Consider the following 15,289-nt stretch of genomic DNA (forward strand, 5'->3'; position numbering starts at 1 on the left):
TAACCACCAGGGAAACAAGCTACTGTTCATGGGACATGGCTTTGAGGAGGTTACACCCTACGGCATCTCCCTGCATCCTAGAACAAGTCATGGGCCCTCCTCCTATTCCTCGCCATCATTCCTGTGCGGGAGCCCAGTGTTACAGCCAGTGACAATCCATCTTCTTCCAGGTCTTCCTCTCCTTCACAGCCCCTCTACTTTACCATGCCTGAGGTCGTATTCCAGGGCCTGGTTTCTCATGACAACATGTCCAAAGTATGTGTGTTACTCTGGGTACACCAGAGAAACAAATCCAGAGGCACTCATATGTGTATAAGAGGATCTCTCTATATAAAAGGGTAATTGTATATTTTTTAAAAATCCTAGTCCAGTCCAGATTAAATTCGTAAGTCTGATAGTAGTTCTTATTTCTGATACCCTGTAAATTCTTCTTCAGGCTCATTCAGAACATGCAGTGACTCTGAGCATAGGAAGATCACAGGCCGATACGTAGAAAGTCTTGTGGATCCGGAGGCAGTGGAAGCACCTTAGCACGGGCATGGGCCTCCATGTGGCTCCCCAGCTCCAAGGCTCTGGCTGCCATTAGCATAGCTCCATGTGGCTTGTCAACAGGAATGTCTCACAGGGAGACGAAGCTGGAAGGGTATCTCTGCCTCCAGGGAGGCATTTAGGAATTTCCAGAATTCTGAGAAGGATATGCCCACATGGTGGTCTCACTGGCTATGGATGGACTGACAGGCTAGACTCCACCCCTAGGAAAGTTGAGAAGAGAGTATGTAAATGCCACATTTTATAAGACAAAATCTCACCATCCTTGCATCTGAAGTGCACTCTGGCTGTACTTCCAATACAGATCGGTGTCCTTTCAGCAATCAGTGTTACTGCAGTATTCTTTGACAGTCCACGCTTGAAATGCATCAGTTTTGCTTTGGCCTTTATTCAATGTACAACTTTTAAAGGCACCTGGGGCAGTTAGTAGCCCTAGTAGTGGGATGGTTTTACATTCACCTGCAATGAGAAAGGGCCACCATTTCAAATCTCCAACTGCTCGTGAAGAGAAAGGCAGGATTTTCTGCTTCCACAGTTACAGCCTTGGAAACACACAGCGGGTAGTTCCTCCCAGTCTGATATAGGTCACTACGAGTCAGCACTGACTCCATGACAGTTCGTATGAGACACTGAAAGTAACATGACCTGGGTAAAGCCTAGAGAAAGATAGGAATGAATAACTGTTTCCGGTCTTAAGGGGTAAAACCACTCTGTGTCACAAAGTTTGGGGAATCAATGGTCTCTTATGCTCATTATAAAACCTGTTTTATTTATTTGCCATTTCTGACGTGAACAAGATCCTAAATTCCTTGTGATGGTGTCAAGTGTAATAGAGATCAGGTTGAGTGCGGAAATGCCTGAGTTTCTCCTGCAGCCTGAGGCAGAAGGAAATTGAGGTTACTTTCCCCAAAACTACTGAGAAAAAAAAAAAGGGAAAATCAAGCAATTTATATGCCTTAAATTAAGTACAAAAGTGCCAAAGTCATTTCTAAAGGAATCTTTAAATACAATGCTCTCTGTGATAGGATTATAATTGCCCACCCTCAGAGAAATCTAATCAAGGCAACTATTGCTCTAATTTATACACCAACCTCAAAGGCGGCTCCTGAAGAAGTTGAAGAACTCCATCAACATCCTCAAACACAAATTGACCAAACCTGCAATCAAAATGCATCGATAATTTTAAGTGACTGGAATGCAAACATTCAAAACAAAGAAGAAGGAACAGTAGTTGGGGAATATGAACGAGGTGTTAGGAGCTAAACCGAGGATCGCATAATAGAATTTTGGAAGTGTGATGGCTTGTACATCACAAATACCTTCTTTTAACCACAGGAATGAACACTATACACATGGAGTTCTCTTGATGGAATGCACACAAACCACACTATGCGAAGAGACAACGCAGAATCTCAGCATCAGCAGCTGAAACCTGGCCAGAATCTGCCGGTAGACATGACCACCAATGACTCAAATGCAAGTTCAGGTTGAAACTGAAGAGAATTTAAACATATCTAGGAGAGCCATAACGCAACCTTAAGTCTGTCCCACCTTGAATATCAAGAACGAACAAAGAAGAGTTTACTGCACTGGAAGAAAATGCCATCAGGCCTGCTGATCCATGGAAGGACATCAAAAACTTCATGCGCGAATAAAGAGAAAGGTCACTAAAATACACAAGGAAGAAAATACCAGGGGGTATATCAGAAGAGACTCTAAAAGTTGATTTTTTTCCCTAAAAGTTGATTTTAAGAATGCATTAGCCACGCAGATGGAGGAAATGATGACGTCATACAATGAAAGCGAACATTTAAAAGAGAAGCTTGAAAAGACAATGGAAAATATTTTACAGCAATGTGCAAGAACTAAGGCTAGAAAACCAAAAGGGAAGGATGCACTCATCCTAAATGAAAGTGAAAGAAAACAAGAGAAATTTCAAGATTTGATTTATAAGTAAATCATTAAATGGTGCAAGAAACATCAAAGAAGATGGCTAAGATACATAAAATCACTGTACCACAAAAATAAAAATTTATCCTTTACGTAGTATTTCCAGCCGGTGCACAGGAATAGGAATTAATGGAATTGAAGGAGTAAGTTCAAGCTACCCTGAAAGCATCAGGCGAAACACTGGCTCCAGGAGTGGGCACAGCACCGACTGAAATGTTTCAACATGTTAATAAAGCTCTGAAAGTACATACTTGTCTCTGGAAGGAAATCTGGGAGGCAGCAACCTGGCCAACTGACGGGAAGACATCCAATATTGTACACATCCCCGAGAAAGGTGACCCAACTGAATGCTCACACTGTACGATGTCATTGAGAGTACAAAGATGTACAATGTTGCTGAAGATCATCCAACAATGGTCGCACAACTGCACTGACAGGGGAGCTGCCTCTGGATTCACAAGAGGGTATGAAACTAGAGATACCATTGCTAGTGCCCAGGGACCTTGGGTCAAAGTTGACAACATCAGAAAGATGTCTACAGGTGTCTCATTGACTATGCAAAGGCATTCAACAGCGTGAACCCTAACAAATTTGGGGTATACTTGAAAAGGGGAATTTCTCAACCCTTTCTTGGGCTAAGGAAGTCATGCACACAGATCAAGGGCAAGCTGCTGGCTTGACATTCAGGAAAGATGTGTGTCTGCGTTGTATCCCTTCACCCTATTTCTCAATATGCATGTTGGCAAATAACCAGAGAAGCAATATATGAGGAAGAGGCATCTGGATTGAAGAAAAGTTTATGAACAAGGTGTCTTGCTCAGAGGGAGCAGGAGTGGAAATATTTACTTATGAAGATCAAGGCATGCGTCCTTCACTGCAGATTACAGCTCAGTGTCAAGAAGGCCCAAATCCCCACAGCTGCACCTGGAGGTGACATCCCGATAAATGTAGATCAAAACTGAATTTGTGAATGACTGTCTTGCTTGGATCCACAATGAATGGCTTGCAAGCAGCGGCATGAGATGAATAGACTTAATGCATCAGGTGTATCGGCTACACAGGATGTGGAGGAGCAAAGATGTGACACTGGGGAGTCAAGTGCACCTGACCCAGGCCATGGGTACATTAGAATCGTGTTGCTTGAAAGTACCATAGACTTCCAGGGGATAGACAAGTTTGTCTTCTTGCAAGAAGTCAGGCCACAGGGCTCCATAAGACAAGGATGGCAACTATTCTTGTTACGGACTTTGATATGTTAACATAAGAGACTAATCCTTGGAGAGGGATAACATGTTTGGTAAGTAGAGGGCAGAGAAGGCCCTCGATAAGATGGATTGACATAGTAAGTGAACAATGGATAACACGAAGGAATAATTGTGTGAATAGCACAGGACCCCATGCTGCTCCCTGCTATTATGCACAGATCGGTGTGGGTCAGAACCGAATGAGGGCCACTAACAACATCGGCATGAAAATAGATTGTGGGCCATGGTCGAAGGACCAAAGTTAATTAACTTATTCCAGTGGCCGATTACTTCTCTTTTTGGAAGACTAACAAAGGGGACTCATGTCTCTATATGAAGCCATGTTGGAGGAGGTTTACACCGAGAAGACATCTCTGGTTCTCCATGAATGGCTGAGGAGCACACTGAGAAGACAGTGACAAGTGCAGGATCTCCTTCCCACCACAGAGGTCAGACCCACCAAGACAACACCCCAGATACAACAGAGGGACGCCAAGACGATGACCACCAGCAAGTCCCTCATTGGCTTTGAGGAAAAAGTGACCCCAAAGACCAGGGTTTTCCTCCTCAGAGTTGGCACTTCCGTCACTTGATATCTCTCAAGATAAATGGCATAGACATGGATGCCCTTCCACAGGACACTTTGAAAAAAAGAGCTGGGGCTACAAGGTTTTTTTGGTTTGTTTTTGAGAGGTAGAGGGGAATGATTTACACACAATTTAAATGACCTTAAAGAATTGCCAATCAGGATGTTTACTGTTGCTGTTTCAAGATGTCTTCTGGAACCCCATGATGAACAGCCACATGGAAACACAGGAGGCATAAAAGGAGGCAGGAATACAGAACCTCTACAGCAGGTTACCTTCCACTGGCTCCTCAGAAGGACAAGTGACCAACACAGGCAAGATGAAGATTCTTCTCCTGATGTTGGGACTCACCCTCACCTGCGTTGGCCTGCACTCTCTGCCTGAAAAACAACTCTCAATGGTAATGAGGACAGCCCAGCACAAGGGATTCTTCTTTTATGCAAGTGCATGTTGCTTTGAGGGACTGTCTTGGGGTTTCAAAATTTGTGTCCCTGGATCTTCACCTGTAACTCCCCAAAGCACAATCCTTCGATTTATTGGGTATTGCTAAGTTCCTAAGAACAATGCCCACAAGAGATAGCTCATGCATGACACCTTTATGTCTTGCTCTGCAGGAAATAAACTCCATAGGGATTGCATGGATGATTTTCAGAAGGAGGCAACTTGGATAGATTTCTCCTTCGATTTATTGGATATCGATAAGTTTCTACGACCAATCCTCATGAGAGAATGAGGATGCATGGCACCTATATGTCTTGTTCTGCAGGAATTATGCTGCATAGGTTTTGCGTTGATTTCAGCAGTAATTAACTGGGATTTTCTCGTGGGGTGACTTCTTCTGGGCAGAGTCTGTCTGGATTCAGAGGCATACTGAAACATGGACACCATCAGGAGCATGATGTGTGTCTACATTCTCTCTCAGTACTTCACATAAAATAACACAGTGGATGTGAACTGAACATAGTATGTGATGAAACAGTGCAAACTGTTACAGGAATTTCTCACTTTTGTTTCTTCCCTTCGTATTGTGTTTGTTGTTATTGTTTTCATAAGCTTCTATATTCAACAAATTCAGTATTTTCTCTAATGCAAGCCATGGGTCACATTGCTGTAGATGATGTTCGAGAAATAGTGATACCTGGGCCAACATTTCCTACCGATAGATTACTTGTAGATCTGAGGAAATTATGATCGCGTATACGCCGCCTCTACCAATCCAAACAACACAATGGAAGGTGGTAAATTCGATGGTAAAATGCATGATGGTGAGTATTTCCCACACAGTGGACTCATAAGTTTTGCATATTATGTCAAGTAAGTAGACATTTCATGGAATGAAAATGAACACAGCAATCTGGTTACCAAGGGAGAATCTACCTTCTTTGGTTGCAGAGAAATCTCAGGACTCTGGGTGGTGGGCTTCAAACATTCTGTAGAGGTGGAGATTTAGGAGCCAAAGTCTTAGAGGACAGAGTCAAAAGCCTCCCTTGGAATCAACTCACTGAATACCGTAGGGAGACACATGAACAGTGCCCTCAAGTCTTTAAGTTACCAATGCAATCCTTCAACAGTCACATTCTAAACACCAGGGAACCTGAGACGGGATTTCAAAGGTGTGAGCAGAGCATAAAAATACAACATAACCTCTCTGTAGAAGCACTCCTGGCTACTTTGAATCTGTTGCTGTGTGCGTGGGTAGGGAGTTGGGTGGGACATCGCGGTCGCACAGGTGGCCTAGAGAAATAAATCCAGTGGCACTCACGTGTCTATGAGACAGAGCTTGAGATCAACAAGCAATCTCACACCCACAGAACGCATCCCAGCCCAGTCCAACTCACTCAGACCAACAATGAGAGGCAAACCAGGGCCCCCTTCACCTGTAAGTAGCTGCAGGGTGTGGATGCAGAAATGTGATGTGGACTGTAGGAGGGTCACAGGCCAGTAGGTGTAGTCAGTCACCTAGATCCAAGGTCAATAGAGACATGACAGGACACTGACAGCTCTCAGCAAACAGTGGCCTACATGGGCCACCCTTAAAATACAGAATCCCATCACACAGAAAGCTGAAGTCATAGGGTGAGGTTTATGTAGGTTCTCAGCTTCCTCTGATGATCAGAATCTGGTGTGCAGAAAGCTAGGGATGACAGTGTGAGTCCAACATCCACTTGGGGAACTACATAGGAAAGTCGTTTGTGGACAAATCCCTTCTATTGACAACTGACGGATTGGAGGAAAGGGGTTCCTAAAGAGAGCGCTTTGGAGGGATGAGCATAGCTGACTATAGGCATAGATCTGACTTGAACAGTTAAAATTTTCTCAGATTTCCTTCCCCCACACCCTTGATGCATGCTACATCAATTTTGTTTCTAAAATTTTTGGTATCTTTGGTTTGTATTCTTATCGTTTTTTTTTTCTATCAAACTAGGGTATATCTCAGAAGTGTTATGTTATTGAAGTTGTGTTACATTTTTTTCCTTTTGCATATGAAACCCAGGATTGATATACCTACACAGAGAGAAGTAGAATATCAGTTTGAGGAGGAGGGAGTTACAATGCTCAGGAGAAGGGGAGAGGCAGTCACGGAGTGCATATATAGAAAGAATGGGTGGAAACTGAGGGAGCAACTGTACAATTCTGCTTGGATTGACTGAATTATGGAATGCTGTGATATATGCATTACGTTACAAAAGACAAAGTCACACCTACAAGGAAGCAACTTAAGGCTTTGACCCATTTAGCAGCGGGAATTCCACCTTGGATGTAACATAGCCTACATGATATAAAGTATCACTCCCATGAGGTGGAAAAGGTTTCATTGCCTCAAGGATTATTGGTAACATGACTGTTCTTTTGCACACCTTTGGTAAGAACTCAAGTCAATAATGAAAGAGGGGAAATATTTTTCACTTCTTTGGATTCCTAGTTCAGATCCATAAACAGATGATGGAATTTGGGTGGATTATACCTGGGCTTCTATAGGTATGGAAGGCCTTTGGAGGAGGAATTGAATTTGGAAGTTAGGAATTAAGAAGAGGGAAAAGAAGGATTCTGTTCTAAAATACTTAGGTCTATTTAAAAAAAATACATACTTAATATTTGTGTTCAAATGCATGGGGGGGGGGGACTGGAAGGTGAGGTTCCAGGGAACTGTATACAGGAAGTAGGGTGATGGCAGCAGAAGATCAAAGTTCTCAAAAAGGAGGAGGTAGCATTTATCCTGTAGACGATTGTCTGTGGGTGATTTGATTTGAACTCAGCACCTCCAGGCCCCAGAACAGTTCTCCACAGAAGGTGGCGATTGGCTACATTCTCTCCTTCCTGATCATGTTACTTCTGTGAAGACTCGCGCAGAGAATGCAGACAAACACCCAATAAAAGACAATTTCTGAAAATTGATTGTGTAAGTCAGAAACAATGAGGTCTTAAGTCTAACACAGAGAAATAGATCTATTGAAAAAGATTTGGACTTGTGCTGGGGATATATAACCACCCAAGTTGTCAATTTGAAATTAACTTGTGAAATTTGTATTTGACTGCAGAACTTCGTCCTTCTCTTTCTCTGTATCTGTGGTAGACAGACGTACACAGTCATGAACATTCCAATACAATAGCCGAGTGTCGAGAGCCATTCCTTTTGCTTAAATTAGAAAAAAGGATGGACAGGGTATCATTGCCTTGTCGTGATGAGAACGTAAGGTTCCTACTATTTTTAACTCCTCTGTACATGTGGACACTTGCTTTCAGTCAGGTTCAATTTTCTATCCGATGATCAGAATTGGTTCACACTTCAGTTGTAACAATTGTCTGCCTGTAAATACCATCCTACTGAACATGCAGAAGTGTGCCTCCAGCCCACAGAGGAAGGTGGTGCTCTGTGTTGATCCATGGAGTCACTGGTGACCATGCTGATGGTGTGACTCAGCAGTTCTACAGTTGTCACATAATGGAACAGGCCCGCAGACTCACATCTTGTTTGATTTCACTCGGTCTTACTGCATTTCATCAGTTGCTTTTTATTCCAAACGGAAGATCTTTGTAACTCCAAGAAAGTGTACAGATGCTGTTTTGTAGACATGGGGGCAATGCAGACATTGTTGATGCATGAAAGGCCAGGAATGAAATCCTAGTCATCCAGGTAATGTACTGAATGGTGTTATTACATTTACTAAATCAACTGAGCATGTTTCCCATTCTTGGTTTAAAGGGAAATGCCTTCCCCATTATTCATACGCACAGAAAAAAGTAGCCAATGAGTTTGTTCTTGTTGGTAAGAACCATGGTGTTTCTGTTGGCAATGGGCGGGTTGAGATTGGATTGATGGCCACAGCTTCAGACAAAGACTGTAGATCTGAACTCTGCTTCTGCTAAGCATCACAGGTCAAGCCTGGAATTCCCCAGTATTTTCCCAGCGTGTTAATGTGTTATGCAAGGAGATAAGTGATATTATATGAAGTGGTCATTGCAACTTTGAATAGTCCGAGGAGAAACTGAAAACAAACGCTCAGAACGACGGCTTCAGGTCATCCCGGGGCAGAGGGCAAGGTCCTGAGCTCCTTAACAACAACCTGAAGAGAGCCGTGGAAGCGCGAACCCCACAGGCTGGTTGTTGGGGGGATTCCCGTCTCGCCCAGGCTGCAGGCAGCCTTGGACAACAAGGAATCCTAGGTCTAAGGGATGCAGGGTTGCATTGCCCCGCCCGCTGCGGAACAGCAGAGACAAAGGGGTCTCCTAGATCCTGAGGATCGCCCACAGGTGCGCCTCACCTGCAGGGGTGCACCTTGGACGTGCCTCCGCACTACAGGAGCCCCTGCGCACTCAGGTTGGCGCCCAGGCCAGAGCCCCGCCCCCCGCGCTCCCCACGTGCACGTCCAAAGGACGCACGGCGGCAGCCTCGGCGCGCGCATGCGCCAAAGCGGCTCCTCCTCCCGCCACGCGACCCCGGGCCTGCGTGGCCTCTGAGGGCGCGCTGAGGGACGAGGGGGCGGCGGGGCGCCCGTCCGTCCGCCGGAGCAGCAGGTGGGCCGCGCGGCTGCAGGCGGGGAGCGGGGCGCCGGGAGGCCGCGGGGGCTGCGCTCGCGCCCCGCCGAGCACCCTGCACCCGGCGGCCCGGCCTCCTCACGCCGCGCTGGACCCGCCGCCCTCCCGACGCGCCGCCCCGGCCCCGAACCCGGAGACGACCCGTTACCGGCTGCGACGTCGTCGGGGGTCCCGGAGAACCGGACCCACGGGACCGCCAGGCCCGCGCTGAGGCCCGAACACGGCCCCGCTGCCGCCACCATGGTCCAGCGACCGCGTACTTTCACTTCCGCTTTCCGGAAGTCCCGCCCCCACGACCCCGGTGACCCGGAAGTGCCCCCTTCCTGCTGCTCCAGCGTGTTGGGCCCTGCAGGCCTTGGCTAGGCTGGCTTCTGACCTGCCCGAGAGGTTGCAAGCTGATGACTGTGGTTCGAAGGGGAACCCGCTCCGTACCCCGAGGTCTTCCCGTGCAGCCTGCACCTGGGAGCGGTCCCCGGAGACGTGCGCGACCCGATATGGACCAGGCTGCGTGCAACCCCACAGGGGCTTTCCTACTGCCCCCTGCCCGGCCTGGATCCCCTGGAATGGGCAGTAGCTGCTTCCTCGGTAGTCTTTGGAAGCTCAGGGATTGCACTGCAGCCACCTGCAGGGTGGAAGGTGGGAGCAGGGTAGGGCAGGAGGCTGGGTTGTAACCTGGCTCTATCTCGGCTACTGGGGTTTTGATTTCAGGGACGAAGTGGGCAATGGGCTATGAAGCGCTTCCAACCTAAAGCCATAATGAAAATGTCCCTCCTCTGTTGACCACGCAAATACAAACTCAACTCAAACTATACACTAAATAAGATTTTGTTCCCCCTCCTTAGGGAAATTGGCTGTTTTCTTCCTTCCCACTTAGGCCCTTTGTTTTCATTTACTGACTGCATGAGCCAGTGACTTGACTACGTCCAACAGAGCTGACCGACTAGTAAACGGTAAGTTGTTTTGCCTATTCATTGTGAAATGAAAATCCTCTTTCTAAGTTGGGGGATGCACCCTCATGACAACTATGCATGTAAAAGACAAGATTTTTATGAGCCCCTAATAAATTGTTAAAATTTAAAAAAAAGTATTTTAAAAATAAAATCAAGAAAATTGTGGGAAAAAAAAGCAAGATATCTGTCCTCACCCACCCAGTAGCCACTTCTCCTCGCACCAGCAGCATCTTAAAAATGTCAGCACCTGTGACAAATGGTATGTCAAAGCTTGCCGTTCCTGTCAATCCCCAGATCTGTGAGTTCAGCAAACAGGCTTCAGGTTCATCTTTAATGCAAAGACTGTGTTATCCTCAAATGATGTTTTCTCCTTTTAAAGAACTTTAAGAAGCTACAACGTAATTTTGTTTTCTAACCCAGAGTTTCAGAAATGCGGAACCGATGATGCTTCCATGCACCTGAATGTAAAACCTCTAAGCTGTGGAATATGATGGCCCAATACTTCCAGTATTTGCTGCCAAAAAAAAAAAAAAAGTAAGTTGAGGGCTGTTTCATATTCTCTGGGGAATGGTAATGTTCTAGAGGGCTGATGGTTGCAGCAGTACTGTTGCTGGCAATATTAGCTCAGAACCTCAATCATGAGAACGTGAGGACTGGCTGCGTCATCTGAGGTGATTTGCTACGGGAAAAGAACGCAGAGATGATTGAGGCCAGAAACTTGAAAATTAACTCCGGTTGCGATCATTCACGCATCTCCACATGGAAGTACACACTTTGTAGAGAACAGTTGTTATCTGTGACTACTTTTATTTTTGCCCTTTAAGTAGGCTGCGTAACCTCATCTGGTTTACAAAAGTTTTGACACCGATAAGCTTGAGGCCAGGGAGCACTTAGGGTTTCCCCCTTTTTCCTATTTATAAGATTTCCTTTTTCACAAAACATCTAACGAAAACAAACTGTCATCATAAACACATTTAAGTTTGCCCAGCTGTCATAAACAAACGTAAAAAATAAAGCCTAATGGATCCAGCTAGAGTGTGGATACCAAGGTCATCTTGTCATGAGCAAAGTAGATTTTCAAAGCAATTGGAATCAATCATTTACGGTAAAAGTTGATTCCAATAAGACTGGACGAAACCATACCAGTCTCCGTGGCCCTTTCTCCACGTCAGATACTCGCTTACCAATCAGGTCTCGGTCCAGATTCCTTGTCCACATTTTGTTTGTTTTCTGCTTAATGTTTTCTTGTTCCTGAAGAATATTCTCAATGGCTCAGTGTCTAATGTTTGATGAAAATTGAGTAACAGCACAGTGAAATGGAAATAAACTAGTAACTGAAATGAGGCGCCCCATTGGGTGCCCTACATATCAAGTTTACCTCTGCCCTCTGTAACCCTTATTTTTTTCAAATACTCTCACTCAAATCTTCAAATCTACTGTTTATGTATAAAGAGACAAGCGCATCACCAGAAAACCAAGGTGCTACCATTGAGTCATTGCTGACTCAAAGTGACCTTATACAGGATGTCTGAGTCTTTGTAAACCTTTCTAAGAGCAGATGGCCTCATTCTTCTCAAAAGGAGTGCATGAGTGGTTGGAACCACCAACTTTGCCATTAGCAGAACAAAGCTGACTTAGCATCACTATGTTGGCTCCTCAGACACCGATATACTTATCCGCAAAGTCACATGAAGTGACTCTTAAAAGTTGGTGGTGGAAAATTTCTTCAGCTTTCGATTTCATTTTTTTTCACTAATTTCTCCATTCCCTTCCTAAGTGTGGTGTTGGTATTTCTGCTTCACTAAGTTGATTCTGACTTGTCAAAGCTACTCTGTGACACACAGTGGGACTGCCCCTAGGCTTGTATATGGATTGTCACTTTGAGTCTTCCATCCTTGCAATGTAAGAAGCAATATAGGTATATATATTTTTAGTTTACTTATTTATGTTCCTCACTGGTCATCCAAACACAACTGTGCAACTTGTCCATGTCACAGAAGAAGTTTTGATTCTGCTCTATGAAACTATGGATGCATTAGGAGGATTTAGCAAACAGTTGGGCTTCTAGGTAAGTATCAGCTCCACCCCTCAAAGGAGGAATGAACTTCTCCCTCATCAGGGATTCTAATCCCAACAAGCAGGGTGCAGTATCACATGATCGTTCATTCCTAAGGATGCAACATGAGTTCCTGTGTATCCATGCAAACTTGTGGTGATCACTGTATGCCCTCGAGGACCACTGTGTTTCTCTGTGTTTTCATTGGATTGTATTTGGTGTGGATCACCAAACACTTGTCCCAGCGTCCCCTGGGTGCACTCAAGCACCAACCGTCCTGTTGATATCCATGTGGATTGCCCATTTGCTTCACGCTTGGTTCCAAAGCCGTACCAGTTGCCATGGAGACAACTGCAGCCCTAGGACCCCTCGTGAGGACCAGGTAGAACTGCGACCCTTAGGACGTTCCAGAATGCACGACCTTTCAGCAGCAGAGAGTCAAGCCATGCTCCCAAGGCATCCCCAGCCAACATTCACACACAACCAAAAGCAGATCCACTGCCACTGTCATGAGGTCGATTTCCACTCACAGCAGCCAGATGAGACATAGCACCTTAACCATTTACATCGTCCAGGGATTGTGTGCACACACCAAAGGATGTGTTCTACTGTAGCTTCCGAAAGCTCGCCTCATCTATATAGTGACACGTTCTCATGGAAACTTCCCGCTCTCTATATGCTGATTTTCAGCAAGAAACACTTCTGTGCCCCAGGAAGACTTTGACATCTTCTTGGATGTTCTCAGAGAAGAGCAGATTCCTGAGGAAAACCTCGTTCATGTCATCAAACGAGGTAACTCAGCCACACTTTGCCCTGCGTTTCTATTTGTCTGGCAGGTCAGCATAATTGCAGGTAACACATCAATCTCACTTACATCCTCTCTTTCTAAATCATTTGTTATGAGCTCCAGTATTTACACAGAATCCTTAGTGTTATCAGTGTCGGGTGCTGATCTTTTTCCCTCTTGTCTTTTTTGTTCTTTTTCTCAGACGATTGTCCAAAGAATTTTCCAACGTTGCCAGGAACCCTTCCTGTAACACAGACATTTTGAGGGTAAGTGTCCATCGCTGTCCTTCCCAACCAGGTAAGGATCTCCCACAGGGATTTCACATGGGCTGTAGGTGCGGAGGTGGGTAAGCGTCGGGTTGCTAAGCAGAAGATTAGCACTTGGCAACCGTGACCTGCTCCATGGGAGGAAGGGGAGGTTGCTGCTCCCACAGAGTTCCAGCCTCAGAGACCCACAGTGGAGGCTCCAGTCTGGCTTGTAGGTTCCTGGAGGAATCAGCACCAGTTGGATGACAGAGGTTATGGTCTGGGGTTTGGTAATCCTCCTTCAGTAACTGCTGGATTCTTGAGTCTCCAAAAGTATGCACCCAGATGACATTTCCTGATTCATGGTCCCCCTGCTATCGATTCAATCCTGAATCGTGTTAATGTTGTGGATAGATGCCACCACGTTGTCCGTGACTCACCGTGACCCAATGTACAGCACAAGGAAACACTGACCAATTCTGTACCGTCCTCCTGATTGCTTTTTTAAAAGTCTGAGCCTATGGTTGCAGCTACTTTGTCAGTCTTTCTGGTGGACGGTCCTCTTGTTTTCTCACCTGTTAGTTTGTCAGGCAGGAGGTCCTTCCCCAAAAAATGAACCGTCTGCAGAACACATCACAGCAGCCCTAGAGCGGGTTCCAGAGGATAAATCTTCACGGCGACAGTCTCTTTTTGACCTCACGACAGCTGGTCTGTGTGAATCCTCAGCCTTGCACTAGCTGCCAAACGACTCACCCCAGCTCTGCTCCACTTTCTGTGTATAACTTGTTGTTCTGAATTCTATTACAAACCTACGGACCCCGAAAAATATACATAAAAATGCCCAAGAACCTCTCTTTGTCGGCTTACATAAGCTAAGTCCCCATCTCTCCTTACAGCGGGACTGGTTGGTTCAAATAGCTGACACTTTGGTTCCCAGAAGACAACTTACCCATATACCACCAGGCTCTCTTCTTTTATTTTGTTTCCCTTAAAAAAACACAACAAAACAGTTTTCAGGTCATGATTTTTCAGGTCAGTGAGTTAGGTTCTTTCCCAAGGCCAAGACTTCTGGATCATGAACTCCCTGCTTCCACCATCTCCACAGCTTTGGAATCATTCCATGTAGACATACACCTATTTTGGAGACAGATTTTTATTAATTTCGAAGTAAGAAAGTATCAAACTTCTACCTGAAAGATACCCAACTCTAGACACCTGACTACTCTTGAGCCTCTTTCAAGGTCAGCTTAACTCAACACCCTGCCCTGGTTTTCTCCCCACACAAGGTACCTGCATGGACGGCCACAGGCCTCACCTTGCCTGTGGAATCAGAATCACCAGTAGGAAGAGTTACTTCTGTGTTCCTCTACAGCATCTCTTCTTCTCAGAGAAGACAGTTTCCCTCCCCCACCTCATCTTTCTCAGTCTCCCCTCCTCTCTGTGGTGTCCCTAGATCATTAAATTGTTCAACTTAAATTATTTGCTGTGTACGTGGTTCCTGCATGTCCTTGCAGAGAAAGGATTGAGCTTGAAGCTCAATAAACATCCATATTCAATAGAGTTGTCCAGACAGTTATGTATGTCTCTGGTGTAATGGGTGGCCCATGGGAGACAAAGTGGGATTGAGATGGAGAGAGAATTCAGAGAACCAGCCAGCTCAATGGGCTGAAGGGTCTAAACCAGCCTTGGGACATATTTACTGTACAGACATGAGGCTGTATGGACACCTGGCTGTCACTTAAATCTCAACAGATTAACATTCGTCACGGGGTGTTAAACACCTGGCCTGATAATAATCAATTAGGGAGTAGCCTGACAGTTCTCACTGTAATCAGATTCCCTCTCTGTTCTTACAGCTCTCATGTATGAAATAACATGGGAGTC

General features: G+C 45.4%; 2 long non-coding RNA genes across 3 annotated transcripts; both read left to right on the forward strand.

Annotated features, from left to right (window-relative positions):
* Positions 1 to 9,276: 9,276 nt before the first annotated feature.
* LOC142434394 (uncharacterized) lies at positions 9,277 to 10,851 on the forward strand. The gene is made up of 3 exons (XR_012781147.1): positions 9,277 to 10,003; positions 10,242 to 10,317; positions 10,738 to 10,851. It is a non-coding gene; the product is annotated as an uncharacterized LOC142434394 (long non-coding RNA).
* A 1,424-nt stretch (positions 10,852 to 12,275) lies between these two features.
* Positions 12,276 to 14,396, forward strand: LOC142434409 (uncharacterized). Of its 2 annotated transcripts, none has more exons than XR_012781150.1 (3): positions 12,276 to 12,385; positions 13,064 to 13,225; positions 13,363 to 14,396. It is a non-coding gene; the product is annotated as an uncharacterized LOC142434409 (long non-coding RNA). The 2 variants fall into 2 exon arrangements; XR_012781149.1 differs by having other exon boundaries at positions 13,064 to 13,165; positions 13,363 to 14,392.
* Positions 14,397 to 15,289: the final 893 nt, after the last annotated feature.

The sequence above is a fragment of the Tenrec ecaudatus genome, chromosome X (assembly GCF_050624435.1).
Source record: "Tenrec ecaudatus isolate mTenEca1 chromosome X, mTenEca1.hap1, whole genome shotgun sequence".
NCBI lineage: Eukaryota > Metazoa > Chordata > Mammalia > Afrosoricida > Tenrecidae > Tenrec > Tenrec ecaudatus.